The sequence below is a fragment of the Bos mutus genome, chromosome 21 (genome assembly GCF_027580195.1).
Source record: "Bos mutus isolate GX-2022 chromosome 21, NWIPB_WYAK_1.1, whole genome shotgun sequence".
Classification (NCBI taxonomy): Eukaryota; Metazoa; Chordata; class Mammalia; order Artiodactyla; family Bovidae; genus Bos; species Bos mutus.
The window spans coordinates 49058025-49074126 of record NC_091637.1 but is presented as its reverse complement, the minus strand read 5'-3'; the positions used below and the strand labels follow the sequence as shown (position 1 = coordinate 49074126).

The following is a 16102-nucleotide window of genomic DNA, read 5'->3' as shown; positions in this document are numbered from 1 at the left end:
GCTCTGGGAGTTGGTGATACGGCAGTCTGGCATTCTATACAGTTCATGGAGTAGCAAAGAGTTAGGCACGAATGAATGACTGAAGAACAAGGAAGCTTAAGGGCATTGTCTCTCATCCATGTGAGCAGTCATAACTGAGGATGAGATTGTCCAGGAAGATCTATGGACAAGCCTCTTGCTATGGACAGGAATCTTTTTTTTTTCATTTTTTATTTTAAAAAGTAGAAATCACATACCAAAAATACAGATTACTCTGACATGTTAGCAAAATAGCTTATGGCTGGACTTGAGTTTGGAAGTACTGTATATGTGAGGATATCCGGAAATCAGAGGCCAATTGGATCCTCCCTCAAGCCCATGTCACTAATCTGTAAACAATAATTTCAAATAGTATGTAGCACTTTTTAACTACTACCAAACTGAAACCTAATCATTTCCCATATAACACTACTTTGTAAAAATGTTCTTCCTTAGGTTTGAGCAGATAAGGGCACTTCACACCATTGTTTCTATCATTTGAAATATCTGATTTTTTAAAAGAGCAATATTAAAGGAAATGATGAGTTTGGGCTTTTTGCTCCATTTTGAACATATGGAAAGGTCATTGATTTAAAAAAGAAATTAGTGTTTTGTATTTTTTTTTTAAGTAGAGTTTAATCCTTTTGCTTCTATGTATTTAAAAAAAAATCACTGATGCTATCAAAAGGTTCAGCACCCGAGTCTTAACTTTTATGCAGTTGCCAGCTGTGCTTATTGCTCTGAAACTGCACAGAATACACACCTGCTTCTTGTGTATATTCCTAATTGAAAGGAACATGCAGTTCTTAGGGAACTCCAGGTCCAGAACTTTATAAAACAGGTTGTTAGAAACAATCACTGTGGAAGGTCATTAATATAAAAAAAAGCCAATTTAAAATACTTGATTCCAGAGTGAAATAAACATAACTTCAAGAACCTCAGCAAAAAGGAAAATGGCAGGCATCCGCAGTTTAGAATTCCATCCAACATTTCAAGAATCAGAGACTGACTGGTTCCCACCTCTCTAAAACAAAGCAAGTCATTTTAAAAGCTAAAGAACCCCGGTTAATATAATTTTATCATAAAGTCAGAAGTCCACAATTCAATTTCCTCAGCTAATTCAGAACGCTGGGAACACAGTACATAAAGGAAATAAAAGTATTAGTCACTCAGTCATGTCCTGACTTTTCGCTACCCCATGGACTGTAGCCCACCAGGCTCCTCTGACCATGGGATTTTCTAGGCAAAAATACTGGAGTCGGTTGCCATTTCCTCCTCCAGGGGGGAAACTGTACATAAAGGAGACTTCATTAATGTGCATTAGAGGATACCCCAGGTTAAACTGTTATAGAAAACTGTCTCTTGAGTCTTTAAAATTTATACCAGTTCTATACCTCTGGTTGGCTGATTGTTTCTTTATTTAGGTCTTAAGGTGAATGACCTGGGGATATTTGTTTCCATCAATACAAGTGCTAATCTAAAGGCACAGTTGAAATGTATATTTTTCTTGCTATCCTCAGAAGAGATTGCGGCAAATCTACTCTATGATTCTCATTCTTTTCAGCTTACAATACAAATACCTTATTGTTTTCTGCAACCTATGTCTTATAATAAAGCAGTGCTGAAAAATTAAATAGAAGAAAGTTCAGTTGCCATATAAGCTATGAAAACGATTTGCTGGTGGTTTTTTAAGCTTGATTCTAAATAGATTTACAAAAAAGGGCACTTGGAAGATGTGGTTCAAATTTTGCTATTGAAGGTATCTTGAAATTATAGGCTCACTCTCCCCAAAATTTCTTTTTTTTTTATTTTATTTTTAAACTTTACATAATTGTATTAGTTTTGCCAAATATCAAAATGAATCCGCCACAGGTATACATGTGTTCTCCATCCTGAACCCTCCTCCCTCCTCCCTCCCCATACCATCCCTCTGGGTCGTCCCAGTGCACTAGCCCCAAGCATCCAGTATCGTGCATCCAACCTGGACTGGCATCTCGTTTCATACATGATATTTTACATGTTTCAATGCCATTCTCCCAAATCTTCCCACCCTCTCCCTCTCCCACAGAGTCCATAAGACTGTTCTATACATCAGTGTCTCTTTTGCTGTCTCGTACACAGGGTTATTGTTACCATCTTTCTAAATTCCATATATATGTGTTATTATTCAAAAAGCATAGAGCTTAGGCTGTTAAGGATATAGCAGTGATAAAAGCTTTCCTAGTCATTTCTAAAAAGCAACACTTCATAGTTTTTTCTCTCCAGTGGTTCTCTAACATACTTGTAGAAGGAAGGCAATGGAAAACCAAGAATAAAAATAGCTGAGCTCTCCACAATTGGGCTTCCTGCCTACTTGCCATGTTCAAAGAAAAGAGGAGACACCATCTTGCAACAGAGGCTTCATAGACACCTGGGCTTCTCCAGTGACATCAGGCATTTGATGCCCCATGTCTTTTGGTTCTTCTTGTTGCCAATGGTCAACCTGGCGATGGTGGTGAAATGAGAGCAATTAACCTGTAAATGAAAGAGGGCTTCCTTTAACAGTTGAAGAGTACTGTCTGGCACAGTTTCAAAGACTTGTGGTGTTTTTAATGTGGGAATTTCTCCAAATTCAAGTAAAGTTTTGGGTATTATGTTAAAGCACCAACTGAGTGATAGGTGTTAGAGGTAGTTGAGTTGTTAAAATTCTGGAAAGCAGTCGTTTTCAGCATGACACTATCGCTTAAGTCTAGGTGGACAAGACTGGGACATCTTCCAACTAAGGTAGAGACATCTGATCTCTGCAGATTCTTTCGATATTCGCTGAGATTTAGCTGGGTGATGGTCTCCGACACGGTGCAACAGCCGCCTGTACGTGCTTTTCGGTGAAGTCATAGCACCAAGAGAGGTTCAGCTCATCCAATCTGGAAGAGCTGCTCAGCAAAGTCTTCAGGACAGATTCAGAGAATCCAGAACACCCAGAAAGGTTTAGTCGCAGTAAATCTGCGTTTTGAGCAAGATTGTCGACAATGGGATCCGAAAGCCAGAGGCCTTCCAGGCTGAGATTCAGCAACTTGGAACAGTGAGACAGAAGGCCATGCAGGTAGAGACATTGATCACGGAGTTCGACAGGTCCAGGTGCTGTAGACGAAAAGGGCCGAAGTGTTCATCTAATGGTTGGTCCATAAATGATCGTGGACAGCGGAAGGCAAACACCCCTCGGGACAGAAGCCGACCAACCACGTCTGGGTGGAGGTTTCTTCCCGCGAGGTCTCCAATCTGCCAGAGAGACTCGTCAAACCTGGAGTGTCTTTATTTCCAGAACCCCTGTGAATGGAAGGGCAGGGACTCCCGTGTTCTCACAGTAAGAGTCGCTAGATGATACCATCTCTTACAAACACTGGAGACTTTCAGGAGTTCAGGGAGGCACAGACAGGAAAAGATTCCTAAGAGCAGCAGGCCTGGAAGGGAGTCCCAAGAAACACACAGTCCAGGGCCACTGTCTTCAGATCGCTATGGAAAGCAGGTGTGGCTCCTTCCAGCCTAATCCTGCAGAGCTCCTGGACAGGAATCTCTGTGGCAGAAATAGGAGATTCACAAGGTTTCAAGTAGTTTATGCAAGAAGAAGCACCACCAACTTGGACTGAAAAGGACAAAGAGAGTAGAAAATGAAAGAAGGGTGTAGCTGTGTACCCTCTCATGCTCCAAATATTAATGGCAGGAAACAGGCTAATAAAGCTACCCAGCTGCAAACACTTGATATTTTTCATGAAAAAAACAGGACTCAGATGGGAGATGCTCAAGCCTAGACAGTTGAATGATGAAACATATAGCATTATCCCCAGCTCTTGAAATCTAATGGAGTTTGCCAGGCTGAGTTTCAAAAGTTTGGGGGACTGGTGAGTACTTTTTTCCTTCCATTTTATCCATTTATGAACCACATATATGAAAATATTAACCTATTCCTATCTCACCGTGTATTATGGGAGCAGATAATTTGTTCTTTAGTTTCACAAGCCCATAGATGGAGAGAAACTATACCAGGAAGAGATTATCAGAGAGTCTCAAATATATCTAATTTATATAATACAGATGATGATATATAGAATTTTTACTTTATGAGATACAGATAAGACATTGGCCTTTAAGTTGATGCTGTAACGCATTAAGACTTTTGAGGATATTGGGATGTGTTGTATATATTTTTTATATGGGAAGAATGTGAATCTTTTGGAGCCAGAAGGTAGACCATAGTAGGTAGAATAATATTCCCCAAAATATCCATGTTCTAATGCCTGAAGCTTGTGAATATGTTAATTTATATACCAATAGAGACTACAGATGTGATTAAGAATATGGAATCTGAGATGGAGAAATTATACTGTAAAAAATATATATATATATAAATATATATAAAGGAAGGTTATAGTCCATGGGGTCATAAAGAGTTAGACATGACTGAGCAACTACCCTATACTGGGACCTATGAGAAGCAAACTGTCCTTCCTACATATATATACATATATATATTTAACAATATAATTTCTCCAGGAAAATTATTTCCTGGCTGTGGTCAAAGAAAGATGTGATGATGGAAGAGGACTCAGACAGATGACAAGGACTTGGACTGCCATTACTGGCTTTGAAGATGAATGAAGGGGAACATTAGCTGTAAGTAGTCTGTGGCCTGTAGAAGCTGAAAATGACCCTTAGTTTATAGCCAGTGAGAAAAAGGGACTGCAGTCCTGAAACCACAAGGGACTAAGTTCCCCCAACAACTCAAATAAGCAAGTAAATATATCATGCCGCAGAGAAGACAGAAAGGAGAGTAGCCCTGTTGATGTCTTTATTTTAGTACAGTGATACCTGGATTAGATTTGTAATCTATAGAATTGTAACATAAAATCTTGTGCAGATTAAGCCATTAAATTTTTCATAATTTGTTATGGCAATAACAGAAAGCCAATACAGATGTTACTGAAAACTGTGAGCTTACTATTTATAAAGTAGCATGAAATTCGGTGCAACGGTAACACAAAGTAGGTAGTTAGGAATGGCAAGTAAGGTGATGAAGCTATCAAGAAGGATGGGACCAGATTATGCAAAAAGCTTTTCATCTAATGGGATTCTTTGTTACATTAAGTGGAGACCAACCATTGATATATTAGGTAAAAAAAAAGAAACATTTTGGAAAATGACCAGAAAGCAAAGCAACTCTAGAAGGCCAAAAGCAAAAATTACCCAGAACAATGCTTCCGCCACTACTTGGCATACTGAGTCCACGAATGAGTGGATTTTAGCCATCACTTTGATTTTGCCTCTTCCTAGTGGCTCAGACGGTAAAGCGTCTGTCTGCAATGCAGGAGACCGGGGTTCGATCCCTGGGTTGGGAAGATCCCCTGGAGAAGGAAATGGCAGCCCACACCAGTATTCTTGCCTGGAAAATCCCATGGACTGCAGAGCCTGGTAGGCTACCATCCATGGGGTTGCAAAGAGTCAGACATGACTAAGTGACTTGACTTCACTTCACTTGATTTTGCCTCAGTTGGTGCAAATTCTGTTCTGGGCACAGATGTTCCGAAAATCAAGCCCAGATTAAGTGCACACACTCCACACTCTTTCTACCAGAAAATTGATGGAAAAATCATAGGTCCCTCTGACTGCTACAATGAAAAACAGGAAACTTGCTACTGCAAAATTATACTCAAGGGAGAATTGGAAAATAGGAAGGGGAAATTATCACTGAAAATGACAAATTTATCAACTTTTGAATGTGTAGCAAGACTATTAGTAGATGTAAGCATAAAAGACCAAGGCTAATCTACCAGACCTATGAAGTAATTTAGGAATGTATAGTAACAGTAAATCACATACAATTGCCACTATGTTCTGATTAATAAAAGAAACCACAGAGAGAAAAGTGATGCATAATAAAAAAAAAAAAAACTATCAATCAATCCTGAAGACAAAGAAATTATTTTCTGCCTGGTGAAACTTGTAAATTCTTATAATCAGGTAGTCTACAAGTTTTCAGAGTGAATGAGGAAGGTGAATATGTGGTTGAACATGAGCAATGACTCGGAAAAAGAATTCAAGAGTATGAGAAATGTGCCTCTCCATGGATGCTAAAGTAAACATCACTAAGCAGGTTGATGGTTTGGAAATCCAGATACAAAGAAACTTTGATATCATCCTGTGCTGGGAAAGCAAGGTTCCTTTAGCTAGTAACATCGAAAAGCTATCATTTACTGGGCATGTACTGCATTCAGGTGCTCTACTAATTGTTGGCATAATACCCTCACAGAATCTTTATAAATAGAGATTCTGTTTTATAAACAGAGATTTTTTTTATAAACAGAAATCCTGAATTACAGAAAGATTTGGGAATTTGAGTTCATAAAAATATTACAGGTTATGTCAAGACCTAAATTGAGTCTACTATGACTCAAAATTCTGTATTTTTTCTATATAGTTTCCATACTAAATTTATTAATTAGGTCTTTTCAGTGCAACTATATGATAAGATTTATGCTAATCAGTGTTTCACTTCAAATATTACTCAAAACTTGGCTGTAAAATGGATATATGCCAATAACTAACATGAACCATGATAAACAGTGTTAGACTTAATGTTGACATATGTGTAACATGTGCTATTCTAAAGAATTTCTTCATTGAAAATTTTTGATACTGATCCTTTCCTAAGAACAGCATGTCTACAGCTCTACTCATAGGGATTACTGCCAACACCTTGATTTTAGCTCATGGTGATTTTAGATGTATGCTGAATTTCTAACCTACAGAATTGTAAAATAATATATTTGTGCTCCTTAAGCCATTATATTTGTGATTACAGCAGCAAAAGAACACTAATACAAAACCATCCCAAATAAAATCCCATACCCAGATGACTTTACTGGTGAATTCTCTCAAAAGTTTAGAGAGGAACTAATCCTACTTAAAGTTTTCTAAAAACTAGAAATAACACTTACTTATTCAGTAGTTAGTATTATACTGATACCCAAACTAGACAAAGATGTCACAAGGAAGCTACAGACCAAAAGTTCAACTAAATACTAATAACAAACCAAATCCAGCAAAAAGATTATTCACCATGACCAAGCAGAACTTTTTGCTGGAATACAAGACTGGATAGAAAAGAAAACGACTTCCTCACCCTGATACTTGCTATCTTGAAAAACCCACAACTATCACTGTATTTAATGGTAAAAGATTGAATAATTTCCCTTTAAAGTTAGGAACAAGATACCCACTCTCACCTGGATGTTCTAGCCATAGGAATTAGGCAAAAAAGAAATAAAAGGCATTCAAATTGGAAAGGAAGAAGAAAACCTATTCATAGATGATGTGCTCTTGCACACAGAAAATCTTGAATAATATAGAAAAAATAATCCTAGGACTAATTAATAAATTTAGCAAAGGTGTAGGATATGAGATCTATATACACTTAATTTCTATGCTGTAGCAGTAGACCAATCAAAATGCAATTAAGAAAGCAATTCCATTCACGGTAGCAGCAAACATAACAAAATACTTAGGATTAAATTTAAAGAAGTATAAGATGTATACTTTTAAAGAAGTATTAAAATCTACAAAACATTGTTGAACATAATTTTAAGAGAACTAAAGAAATGGAAGACCATCCAATCATCAGATGACTTGAAAGACAATGTTAAGATGGAAATACATTTTGTATTTTATACAGTTTTATAAAGTTGAAGAGAGAATAAATGGATATTTTTGAAAGGTAGAAAACTACCTTTCAAAATTGACTCCAGTAGAGACAAAAGGCTTAGACTGAATAAAGACAATAGAATAGATAGTAAGAGATTAAAGAGTTCTCCCAGCATCAGGCCCATATGATTTTATAACAATTATCATTAAGAAATGCTTACATATAAAATAAAATTTAAATTAGTCTAGATCATAGAAAACTGAGGAAAACATTCAAACTTACTTTTATGAAATGTATGTAACACAGTTCTCAAAACCTGAAAAAGAAAACTATAGAGGCGTTCACTTAAAGTATTACACACACACATACACACACGCACACACACACCTCTTAACTCAAAATCTAGCATCTTAATAAAAAAGTCAGGAAAAAATGAAAAGCTACCCAATTTCTCCATTGATGTTTAACACTATGTTGAACGTACCCACAAGTGCAATTAGACAAAAGAAAGGAAGATAGATACTATGATTGCAAAGGAGAAGGTAAAATAATTTATTGCAACAATCGGTCAGTTCGAACTTACAAATGTGTACTTTTTTTTTGCCACAATTAGGTAGAGAATTTTATAAATGGCAAGTTATATATCAGCACACAAGACTCAAAAAGCTTCATACATACAAAAAGATATAATAGGCTTCATTTACAATGGTGAAATAAATGAGTAAGTTGGCACTCCATTTTCCAAGATAGGAATACAGTGTCACTAAGAATCTCTGTCCCTCAAAAAGATATGTTAAAGTCCTACCGCCTGGAACCTGTGAATGAATGTAGCCTTATATAGAATTAAACTCTAATCAAGTTAGTCATTAGGATGGGTCTTAATCCAATATGACTGGTTTTCTTCTAAGAAGAGAAAACAGAGACATAAGGAAAGGAAAAAGCCATGTGATGACAAAGGGAGAAACTGGAGTGATGATTCTATAAACCAGGGTCACCAAGGATGGCAAACACCAGAAACTGAAGGTTCTTCCCCTAGAGGCTTTTAAAGGGGGGCTGGACCTACCTACACTTTGAGTTTGGATTTCTAGCTTCTAGGACTATGACACAAAATTGTGTGTTGTTTAAAGTCATTCAGTTTACGGTACTTTGTTGTGGTAACACTTGATAATAAAGATAACTATCTTTCGTAAGTTAATATATATTAAGTTTAACATGAGCCCAAGTTTCTTTGAAAGAACAGACAAGTTAGGATAACCAGAAAAATTTTGGAAAACAAGAACAGTATTAACAGAGTAGCCTCATTAATCATTAAATGGAATACAAAGTCTCTATAAATAAAACAGCGTGTTATGTGTTAGTTGCTCAGTCACGTCTGACTCTTTGCAATTCCATGGGCTATAGCCCACGACGCCCCTCCGTCCATGGAATTCTCCAGGCAAGAATAATGGAGTGGGTAGCCATACCCTTCTCCAGGGGATCTTCCTGACCCAGGGATGGAACACAAGGCTTCTGCATTGCAGGAGTTTCTTTATCATCTGAGCCACCAGGGAAGCCCTAAAACCATGTGGAACTGGTGTATAAATATAAAGAACCATAGAAGAGAATAGAAAATGCCAGAAATATACTCAGCTGCATATGGGAATTTAACATATGATAAAGGAGGCTTCCCAAACTAGTAAGGATAAGGTCAGTTTTTTAAATAAATGGTTTGAGGATAATCAAAATGAAAAAAACTGGATCCATTTCTCATATCACACCCCAGGACAAATCCCAAATGAACCAGCTAACAAACCTTAAAATAAAAACACACATATCCTAAGTCTCCTGCATTGCAGGTAGGTTCTTTATCACTTGAGCCATTGGGGAAAAAAGTATAAAAATAATACATGGATGAATTTCTCTACAAGCTTAAATACAGAAAATGTCTTCATTTCAATTCAGTCATTCAGTTGTGTCCAACTCTTTGCGACCCCATGGACTGCAGCATGCCAGGCCTCCCTGTCCATCACCAACTCCCAGAGCTTGCTCAAATTTGTGTCCATTGAGTCAGTGACACCATCCAGCCATCTCATCCTCTGTCATCCCCATCTCCTCCCACCTTCAATCTTTCCCAGCATCAAGGTCTTTTCAAATGAGTCAGTTCTTCACATAATGTGGCCAAAATATTGAATTTCAGCTTCAGCATCAGTCCTTCCAATGAATATTCAGGACTGATTTCCTTTAGGATTGATTGGTTTCATCTCTTTGCAGTTCAAGGGACTCTCAAGAGTCTTCTCCAACACCACAGTTCAAAAGCATCAATCCTTCAGTGTTCAGGTTTCTTTATAGTACAATTCTCATATCCATACATGACTACTAGAAAAACCATAGCTTTGACTAGAAGATGTCTTATGTCTCAATACTTAGAAGCAATAAGGGAAGTAAAGGTTAAATTTAACTACATAAATCAAAATACTATGACCAAAGTAACACATATGTAAAGGTATATATACATACAAATATATACATATAGATTTAAACAAATGACAAATTGGTGAAAAATATTGTACCTTGAGTCACAGAAGAAAAATTAGTGCTTCCATTACATAAAAAAAAAATTTAAATAGGAAAGAAAAAATCAATAACCTGGTATAAAAATGTGCAAGAGGTGTAACATACAGTTCTCAATAAAATGACATGTCAATAGTCCTTAAATATATTAAAAGATGACCAACTTTTCTATCAGAGAAATGTATAATTTATACCATGAGATATGTATTCCCATTTACATATTGAAACATCCAGAAATTTGACATGATCTACTGGTGTGAAACAGGCACTCCTCACAGACTATTGGTAAGAATCTAAAACTGTGCAACCTTTATTGACAGAAATTTATCAGTATCTAGAATTATGTACACATTTACTCTTTTCTAGCATTTGCATTTTAGGATTCTTTCCCAAATGAGGGAATACAAAATGACAAAAGATATACTTCCACATAAGTCTAGTCAATATGTTCTTTAAAACTATTACCATGTTGCTTATTTTTTATAGTTATAGTTACAATATTGTATTAGTTTCAGATATATAACAAAGTGATTCAGTTAATATATATTTTTTCAGATCATTTTTCCATGTAGGTTATTATAAGATATTGAATATAGTTCCTTATTCAGTTCAGTCACTCCGTCATGTCTGACTCTTTGCAACCCCATGGACTGCAGCACACCAGGCTTCCCTGTCCATCACCAACTCCCAGAATTTACTCAAACTCATGTCCATTGAGTCGGTGATGCCATCTAACCATCTCATCCTCTGTCGTCTCCTTCTCCTCCCACCTTCAATCTTTCCCAGCATCAGGGTCTCCAGGCCAGAATACTGGAATGGTTAGCCTTTCCCTTCTCCAGGGGATCTTCCCAACCCAGGGATCGAATGCAGGTCTCCTCCATTGCAGGTGGATTCTTTACCAGCTGAGCCACAAGGGAAGCCCATACACTTCCTTATACTATACAGTAAAGCCTTACTGCACATCTATTTTATGTATAGTAGTTTATATCTGTCAACCTGTATTTCTAATTATCTGTATATCTTTAGATTCCATATGTGATATCATATACTATTTGTCTTTCTCTAACTTATTTCACTTAGAATGATATTATTTGTGTCTCTCCATGTTGCTGCAAATGCCACCATTTAATTCTTTTTATGGCTGAGTAATATTCCATTGCATGTATCACAGGTATATAGGTAAATATACTGCATATTCTTAAACCAATTGTCTATACATGGCACTTGGGTTGTTTCCATATCTTGGTTATTATAAATAGTGCTGCTATGAACAGTGGGGTTGATGTATCCTTTTTTAATTTTTAAAAAATTTTCCTGGGGTATATTTGACTTACAATGTTCTCTTAGTTTCAGGTATTCAACAAAGTGAGTCAGTTATACAGATACATATATTCACTCTTATTTTCAAGATTCTTTTCCCATTTAGGTCATTACAGAGTATTGAGTGGAGTATACAAGTATAGCAGGTTCTTGTTTCCTGTTTTATCTAATAGCATGTATATGTCAATCCCAATCTCCCAGTTTATCCCTCCCCTCTCATTTCCCTATAACCATAAGCTGTTTACCTTTGTGACTCTACTTCTGTTTTATAAATAAGCTTATTTCCACCCTTTCTTTTAGATTCCACAAGTGATATGATATTTGTCTCTCTGTGTCAGACTTCCTTCACTCAGTATGACAATCTATTAAATCCACCCATGTTGCTACAAATGATATTATTTCATTCTTTTTCCATGGCTGAGTAATATTCCACTGTATATATGTACCACATCTTCTTTATCCATTCCTTTGTCAACGGACACCTAGGTTGCTTCCATGTCCTGACTGTTGTAAATAGTGCTCAATGTACATTGGGGTTCATGTATCTCTTTGAGTTATGATTTTTTCTGGCCATGTGCCCATGAGTGGGACTGTTAAATCACATTGTGGCTCTATTTTTTTATTTTTTTTAAGGACCCTATATACTGTTTTCCATTACCACTAATAGTGTAGAGGGTTCCCTTTTCTCCATACCCTTTTCAGAATTTATTTTTTGTAGACTTTTTGATAACAGCCATTCTGGCAGGTGCAAGGTGAAACTTCATAGTAACTTTGATTTGCTTTTAAGAAAGGCATGCCAAAGATGCTCAAACTACTGCACAACTGCACTCATCTCACACGCTAGTAAAGTAATGCTCAAAATTCTCCAAGCCAGGCTTCAGCAATACATGAACCGTGAACTTCCTGATGTTCAAGCTGGTTTTAGAAAAGGCAGAGGAACCAGAGATCAAATGGCCAATATCCACTGGATCATCGAAAAAGCAAGAGAGTTCCAGAAAAACATCTATTTCTGCTTTATTGACTATGCCAAAGCCTTTTACTGTGTGATCACAATAAACTGTGGAAAATTCTGAAAGAGATGGGAATACCAGATCACCTGACCTGGCACTTGAGAAACCTATATGCAGGTCAGGAAGCAACAGTTAGAACTGGACATGGAACAATAGACTGGTTCCAAATAGGAAAAGGAGTATGTCAAGGCTGTATATTGTCACCCTGCTTATTTAACTTCTATGCAGAGTACATCATGAGAAATGCTGGGCTGGAAGAAACACAAGCTGGAATTAAGATTGCTGAGAGAAATATCAATAACCTCAGATATGCAGATGACACCACCCTTATGGCAGAAAATAAAAAGGAACTCAAAAGCCTCTTGATGAAAGTGAAAGAGGAGAGTGAAAAAGTTGGCTTAAAGCTCAACTTCAGAAAACGAAGATCATGGCATCTGGTCCCATCACTTCATGGGAAATAGATGGGGAAACAGTGGAAACAGTGAGAGACTTTATTTGTTTGAGCTCCCAAATCACTGCAGATGGTGACTGCAGCCATGAAATTAAAAGACACTTACTCCTTGGAAGGAAAGTTATGACCAACCTAGATAGCATATTGAAAAGCAGAGACATTACTTTGCCAACAAAGGTCCATCTAGTCAAGGCTATGGTTTTTCCAGTGGTCATGTATGGAGGTGAGAGTTGGACTGTGAAGAAAGCTGAGCACCGAAGAATTGATGCTTTTGAACTGTGGTGTTGGAAAAGACTCTTGAGAGTCCCTTGGAGTGCAAGAAGATCCAACCAGTCCATTCTAAATGAGATCAGCCCTGGGTGTTCTTTGGAAGGAATGATGCTAAAGCTGAAACTCCAATACTTTGGCCACCTCATGCGAAGAGTTGACTCATTGGAAAAGACTCTGGTGCTGGGAGGGATTGCATGCAGGAGGAGAAGGGGACGACAGAGGATGAGATGGCTGGATGGCATCACTGACTTGATGGACATGAGTCTGAGTGAACTCCGGGAAGTTGGTGATGGACAGGGAGGCCTGGCATGCTGTGATTCATGGGGTCACAAAGAGTCAAACACGACTGAGTGACTGAACTGAACTGAATAAATAACAATGTTGAGCACTTTTTCATCTGCCTGTGGGTCATCTGTCATTTTGGAGAAGTGTCTGTTTAGGTCTTCTTCCCATTTTTCAATTGGGTTGTTTCCTTTTTTGATATTGAGTTTTAAGAGCTCTTTGTATTGGATATCAACCCCTTATTTGTAGCATTGTTTGCAAATATTTTCTCCTGTTCCATAAGCTGTCTTTTCATTTTGTTGATGGTTTCTTTTGCTCTGCAAAAACTTATAAGTTTGATTAGGTCTCAACTGATTATTTTTGCTTATTTTTGGCCTTCAGAAACTGATCTAAGAAAATATTGCTATTATTTATGCCCAAGAATTTTTTGCCTATATTCTGTTCTAGGAGTTTTATGCTATCATGTCTTAAATTTAGGTCTTTAACCCATTTGTTTAGTTTATTTTTGTACATAGTATAAGGGAATATTCTAAATTCATTGATTTGCATGTGGTTGTCCAGCCTTCCCAACACCTTTTGCTGTTTTTAATACATTTTGTCTTGCCTCCTTTGCATAGATTAAGTGATCATAGGTATGTGGATTTATTAAAAAGTTTTGATACATCTCATAGTGACACAGATACTGCAGTGCTTAAAAATCCTGTTGTTTTAAGTACTGTCTAATTTTTCTGGCTTCTCCATTAATGTCCAAAGTTCCTCAAATTGCTACTATCACTAATTTTTCTTTTCTTGTCTACCTTGCTTTCTATCTCACTTCACTTCGGCTTCTTCCTAAAGTAAGAAATATTTTTATTTTCAATTACTTCCCTGAATCTTTATTCTTTAATTTTTCTCCTGTTACTCCTAAGTGTTGCTTGTACAATTTTTTGACTACATAATTTGTTTTTCTTTCATTATCATTTTCACTTTCAAATGTCATTTCATAATCCAACTAGGATCAATGCCTGCTTCTCCTGATGTGAAAATTAATGTTAGTCTTTTTGACCTAACATTTCCTAGAAAAGAATCCCTTCTAAGTAACATGTGAAAATGGAGACTTTTCTGTCTCTCAGCAAATAAAACACCTTCCTATTAGAAACCATTTATTATGACTTACAACCAACTGTTCTTTCCACTCTTACTACCCGTTATTGTAATTATAACAATCTCTCATTTTTCTATATTAAGTAGAATAAAAGGCCAACAACATCTGAGATATGAAACTCTTTCCTCCAACATAGTTGGGATCAAAATTTATTTTCATAATATTGAATTTTTATTTTAATTTTCAATACTGACAACTTAGAAATGTTTCCACTTCATAGTTTATTCATGATAATAATATTTAAATATTTATGATTGTTGTCAAATTTGGGAAACTCTCAAGTTTCTTTCATATATAAATTATACAGCTTCACAGTATTTCAAGTTTTACTGTGCAGTGGCTAATATTAAATGCCCTTCAAATTGAAAACATTCATTAGCTAGTGTGCCAATTATTGGAAATGGGTACCCCTTTGCCACTATATAGCTCAATATTAGTTTCTTTTCTACTGTGCATATACTTTCATTACCCAGGGATATAGAACATGTTCACATTATAGTGAGACTCCTGGCTCTAAATTTGAGGCTCATAAGTCAGGCAAATCAGCACAGCAGGTGCAAAAGTGTTTCTGGACACCATTCCTCCACCAGGATAGCCAGAAATAAATAACAAATAGTAAATGAAAAGGACCATAAACCATAAATATATTCCAGTAAGCTCATGATCTCTTTGGCTGTAACCCACACATCCCATTCCAATACATCTGAGTAAAGAAAAAGTATAATAAGCAGGAAACCAGTGTTTTAAAAGATTGTGTGTGCTGTGCTCAGTCACGTCTGACTTCTTACAACCCTATGGACTAGCCTTCCAGGCTTCTCTGTCCATGGGACTTTCCAGGCAAGAACACTGGAGTGGGTTGCCATTTCCTCAGTTAAGGGATCTTCCCAACCCAGGGACTGAACCTTCATCTCCCACATCCCCTGCATTGCAGGTGGATTCTCTTACTGCTGAGCCATCGGGGAGGCCCTTCAAAGATAGTGGGGCCTAACTAATTGCACTTAAAATACTTTATTTCTAAAGAATATGTATAGATTCCAGTCGCTTTGCTCAAAATACACCTGAAGCTAACACAGCATTGTAAATTAGCTATACTTCATTTTTAAAAATAAAATACTTCATTTCTGAAAATTTACAGAAGTGTTCAACCACATGAATATATTACTAAAACCCCTCTCATGAGAAGCAAAGGAATCTGAGGCTTAAGCTTTCTATTAACTTCACCATAAACCCACCTAGGAATAGAATGCATAGTTTTAGAAGTAGGAATCAGAACTTCTAATATCAATTCTGTGCTCATGAAAATTCTCTAGAAGATAATGGAATATAATGCAATGAATAATTCAATGTGATGCCCAATTAAGAATTTGTTTAAGGGCATCAGG

At 36.8% G+C, this 16102-nt stretch overlaps 1 pseudogene; it reads right to left on the bottom strand.

Moving 5' to 3' along the window:
* Positions 1-2418: 2418 nt before the first annotated feature.
* On the bottom strand, positions 2419-3183 carry LOC102282380 (S-phase kinase-associated protein 2-like; annotated as a pseudogene).
* Between the last annotated feature and the right edge of the window lie 12919 nt (positions 3184-16102).